A 6,000-nucleotide genomic window follows, 5' to 3' on the forward strand; every position below is an offset into this window, starting at 1 on the left:
AAGAGTGAGACTAACAAACAGTTCTCAAAACCCTGGGGACAGTTCAAAAATCAAAGTTTGCGGTGTTTAATGGGCCAAAAGTCTAAAGTTTTAAAGCCATGCATACACCAGCAGTGTGAAGCAGAGAGCAGCAATTGACACTCGGCAATTTTAATAGCCCAAAGTGTTACTGACTTCTATAGCAAACCAGAGCCCTGCCCTAACCCCATTCACTCTATCGAGTGAAAAGAGTCAAGGGCAAAATGGAGCCTCAAGTATATATCATGTAGGTCTTGATATCAGGAAAGGACAATTTAGTGGAAATTACAAATATACAGTTAACAGAATTCCCACAAGACTGTCATCCTCCCTATGCCACTGGGCTGGCTTCTTCCCTTTCTTCCCCTCACTCTGACTAGTATGTCAAGGTAGAGCCTGAGGGTATTTCCTATAAAGGAACCCTACCCCTCCCCAATTTAAACAGTGTAGTCTTTGGGGGTACTGGGATATCTGAGAGCAAACAGAGGGCTGGTTACCAGCAGAACCCTTACTGAGGATGCCTTAGCGTTGCAAAGTCTAGTGGATGGCAGGGAGGGGTCAGGAAGAGAAGACACACAGCTCCTCTCCAGTCCCCAAAGACAGGATTCTCTTTTTATCTCCCAGGCTTCGTAGGTGAAGTCTCAGGGGGCTACGGTCAGTGGTTTAACCAAAGAAGACCAAGGAGCAGGCCCCCACTTGCCTTTGGTATCTTCTGAAGGCATTCCTCTGGATCTCATGCCCAACCAAGCTGGTGGCCAGGTAGGGGCTTGCATATCACAGTGCCTGTGGGCATTGGGCAGGTAGCATGGCCTGAGGAGAATAACAGCCTGGGTGCCATGGTAAATGATCAGTGACTCATGCTCAAGGTCAGGGTGACAGGAGTAAGTGGTGGGGCTGTGGGAGACTGGAGTCCCTACCCTGTCCACAGTGAGTGGCTGCCCCCCTACTCTGGCCGAGTGCTGCCAGGCACCCGAATTTTTCAAGGGAAATTGGAAATCTAGATTTTTATGTGAAATTGCCTCATTTTTTAAGTTTTGTCGATTAATCGAAACTTTTAAAAAACATTATGCTGGCTAATACTGTGCAGGTCAAGCAAAAACTAACTGCAAACTGAATGTGGTTCATGGGCCACATTGTAGTCTCTGCCAGGTGTGTACCATAGATTACATGATCCTGATGTCCCTGTGACTCTGTGCGGCAGTAAGTTGTTTGAAGAAGCAAGCGATCTATGGTTCCTATCAATTTATATCAGATGGTAGAACTAACTCTACCTGCTTACTAAACAGATGTTAAAAACAAAATGGAGAGATTAGAATTCAAAGTCTTATAATTATCTTGCATTGAACTGGAATTGAAGATGATATTTTTGCTTTCATTTCCATCTCAAAAGCTAGGTAAAAAGAGAAAAACCAATAGGATATAGGTCAAGCTGCAAACTGTAGAGAACTCAGAAAGATTGGAGTGCTGTAAAACACTTAGGTTAATAATACCTCATGTGGCTGAGATTTTGAGGATACATTTTTATGTAGGATAAATTATTCAATACTCTGATTTTTAGACCAGGTGATGTTGGCACGCTGAAAAAAATAAATTATATTAGATTTGGAAGTAAGAATAGGAAGTTCTATCTATAGAAAATTCAAAATGTACCATTATTATATGAGCTGTTACAATATGACTTAACTCAGGGGGAAACCCAAAAAAACTATTTGCTTCATTTTAGAAATATAATAGAATAAGTGCATTTATAAGGAGAAAAATCATGGATTAATTTAAAGAAACTAAGCCACAGGCTCGCTGCAGTAATTTAAAAATAACTTACTGGAAGCTCAAAAAAATGTGTGGCATGAATTAAAAAGACCAGATTTCTGGAAGAAAAATATTCTTCATGGTTGATTGCAATGTCCAGAATAATGCAATGTCAAAGACTCTATCATAGAAAGGGATAGAGCATTTCTTTAAAAATGTAAAGATTACTCAAGGGGAAGATGAGATGAAAATAAAATTATGTGAGGAAGAACTATACCAGGCTAACTTTGAGTTAATATCTCAATGATGTATTGAAACACACACACACACACACACACACACACACACACACACACACACACACGTACCAGTAAAATAGGAAATTGGAATGAATCGATGGGTTGGTCAATGTAAATATGTTAACATCCTTGTGATATTATACTATTGTTTTGCGAGATGTTAGCATTGAGGAACTGGATAAAGGGTACATGGGATCTCTATATTATTATTTCTTACAACCGTATATGAATCTACAACTATCTCAAAACAAAATTTTAAATTTTAAAACAAATTTTACATAAAAATGTAAAATAGCAATAAGTTTTTAAAACATTGAAAGATAGGAATCTTACTAGGTAGGCATGTAATAACCCCAGTATAAAACACGTACAGAGGAAAATAATAAATGAGTTGTTTGCATCAGTCAGAGAACAACATGATGGAACTTCTCATTCCATATTGTCCTTTGAGAGAGAAAGGTAGCTGGTACGCCATCAGATATTGGCAACTTCGTGTACTAGCCTCAAGTCAGTAGTAGTTGTGGTCATTTAGAATCTGTAACATGGGGCTGTTAGCCACGGTGAGCCTGAGTTGGTATCTTTATTATCTGTATACACCTATTGTACACCTATTCCCTGTGAAAGTACCTGGCACATAGTAGGCATTCAGCAAATGCTTATTTTTCTTTTTAAAAAAATTAATGAAGGAAGGGAAGGGAGGAAGGGAAGGGTACGGAACGGAATGGAACAGAACGGAAGGAAGAAAGGAAGAAAAGAAGGAGTGAAAGCCTGAGAGCTATTGAAATGCCAGGGTAGGCACTGTCCTCAGGAGGCAGTATAACTCGACAATTAAGTGAATGGGCACCAGATTTATTTTTCCTGGATTTAACTTCTGACTCTGTCTCTAACGAGCTGAGCAGGTTTTTCAAACTCTCTAATCCTTAGATACCCACCCCTGAAATGAAGATGATGACAATAACCCCACCTACTTCACAGGTTTTTGGAAAGCTCAAAAAAGTTAATTCAACAAGAGTACATTAGCACAGAGCCTACTACATGATCAATACTCAATGAACATTAGTTACTAACTTTGAGAATTATAGGCCAGTAATCTTTCTTCCATATTGGGAAAATTAGTTAAAAGTAGAATAATAGTAATCACTAGCAACTAAGATAAATGGAGCAAATGCAAGAAGATAATCCTTGCACATCTACTAGAGTTATTCATAAATCATTTATTAAATACTCAGTAAGTGGAAGATGCTTTATGAAGTATTTAACTTAACACTAATAATAACCCTGAGAGGTAGGTACTATTATTACACCCAGTTTATATGTGAAGAGAGCGAAACAAAAGAGGTCAACTAGTCAACTAACAAAGTCAAACAGTTTGAAATTGGAAAAGCAAAACTTTAATCTGAGGGTCTGTCTCGAGAGGCCATGCTTCGATCTCCACATGAGAACTGCTCCTTTGAGGGTTAAGGAAAATCAAATGTGATCAACTACCAAAATACCGAAGGCCATAGTGTAGATTATCAGGCAGTACATACTTTATTAGAGAGTAAATACCAAAAATTATAAAAGGCGGTCCCAAGTATTCATAGAAATGATTTCTAATGGCTATCTCACTACTACAGAGATAGTTGTTTTTTTTTAAAAATGCTTACAGCACCTGGTCTTAGGTGGTCTCCCATCCAAGTACTAACCAGGCCAGACCGTGCTTAGCTTTTGAGATCAGACATGATCGGGCATGTTCAGGGTGTCATGGCCATAGACTTTAAAGACAGTTTTATAAATAAAAAGTATGCATGAATTAACTTTCAATGCCTTAATGAGAGAGAAGCAACTAAAATGATCAAGTAATTTCTGAAAGAATAAACAGAAAACTAAAATCTTAGTTGCCTCTGAAAGGACCTGAGTGGGATACAAAGAGGGTTAGAGACTTTATTCTTCACTATATACTCTTTAGACTTTTCTAATGTTTTTAACCATTTATGTATTTACAGAAAGAAATGACTAAAAATAAATAAATAAATAAAATGACCAGGGCTTGAAGGGTACATTTGGGGATCAGTTTGATACTATAGAAAGCTAAAGTCTTAAACAAATTATCTCTATGTAAGTTTCTGGGTTAGAAAGACTTGGCTTCAAACTAATATGACATTTATGGATTTTCTTAAACTTGAATTTTGGTAATTATTATATTCACTCTAGAGTTTACATAATTTTATTACTAAATACCTTCATTTTTATTTCTATGCAACTTCAGTCTTCTGGTCTTGAAGTTTAATTAACATTTTAGAATCTATTCTCAATCTTGTATATTTCTTTGCTTATCTGATATACTAGTTATACATTTTGTGGTAGGCTAAATAAAGACCTCCCCGCTAGATGTTCACGCCTTAGCCCCAGAACGTAAAGTAGCGGGCCTGCCACGAGGCGCAAAGGATGACGGGGAGTGTGGGGGCAGGGCGTGGAGAGGGACTGGAGCGTGCGCAGTCTGGGGCAGCTGTGGGTGCGCAGAAAGCTTGCGCCTGCATCTGTAAGGGCTGAGTTAGCATTTTCCCAAACAACTAGAATAGCCATGCTGATTTGCCCTGTTCAACATGATTCCTGACACATGGTAAGCTTTATTATTATTTTAATTAATGTTAGTATTACTATGTTTATATTTATCTATTTAATATCTAGTAGAGTAATTCCCCATGACCATTTTTTTCCCTAAACTTTTTTATTTGTTGATTTAGCTTTTAAACTTCAAGTGGAATTTTGGTAAAAATTGTATTGAGTGTATAGATTAAACTATAGAATTGCCACATTTATAACATACAGTCTTCTCATTCAGGAGGCAAATATAGCTCTTGTTTTTCAAGTCTTTTTAAAAGAGCCGTGCTTTCTTTTTTTCCATTCTTATTAAGCTTATTCCTAGGTCATATACATATTAATTATTAATTGCTTTTGTACATATATTAATTGCTTTTTGGATGGGCTCTCTTTTTCTCATTATGTTATCTAATTGGTTAGTTGTACTTAGAATTCTATCATTATTTAAAGATTTTTCTCTGGATATGTGGCCATAGTCCTTCTGTACTAATAATATATACTTCTCGTTTCTCTCCTTTTTAATGGGTCAGACTTGTACGATATTTATCTTACTGGCCTTTTACAGATTTTACATGTCAATTTTATTTTTGTTTTGTCTATTTTGTTATTGCTTCTTTCAATTTAATTTATTTTTCCTTGTAAATTTACTTATTTATTAAAAATGCTCAGGGTGACATTAATAAAATCAAATAAGTTTCGAATGTACAATTCAACAGTATGTCATATCTATATTTCAGTGTCTGTTCACCACCCAGAGTTAGATTTCTTTCTGTCACCAAATATTTGACCTCTTTTACCCCTATCTACTTCCTCCCCACCCCCTTTCCCCCTAGTAACCAATAATCCACTGTCTGTGTCCAAGAGTCTCTGTTTGTCACATTTCTTGCCTTTAGTGTTATATCCCACATATGAGTGAAATCATATGGTTTTCAACTTTTTCTGTCTGACTTATTTCACTTAGCATGATTATCTCAAGATTCATCCATGTTGTTGCAAATGGCAGTATTTCATCTTTTCTTATGGCTGACTAATATTCCATTGCCACTAAATTTATTAATTAATTCTTCCTGCTTATATTTTAGCTCGTATTTTTTTAAACTTTTTAGTTGTATACATTATTTATTTAAAATACAGCTCTGGTATAACCCACAGAATGTTTTCTCTTGGGTGTTCTCAGTGCTAATTTCCATTCGTCAGGACTTTCGTTTTTGACAGTTCCACACTAGAAAATTCAACATTCCCGTGGAAAACAACTCAAGAACAAGAACCTCCTTAAAATGTTATTGATTAAATTATTGGCATCCACATACATTCATGTCCCGCCCTCCTTAACAGTTTCAGTTTTTACATT

The sequence above is a fragment of the Pteropus alecto genome, unplaced genomic scaffold (assembly GCF_000325575.1).
Source record: "Pteropus alecto unplaced genomic scaffold, ASM32557v1 scaffold35, whole genome shotgun sequence".
NCBI classification, from domain to species: Eukaryota; Metazoa; Chordata; class Mammalia; order Chiroptera; family Pteropodidae; genus Pteropus; species Pteropus alecto.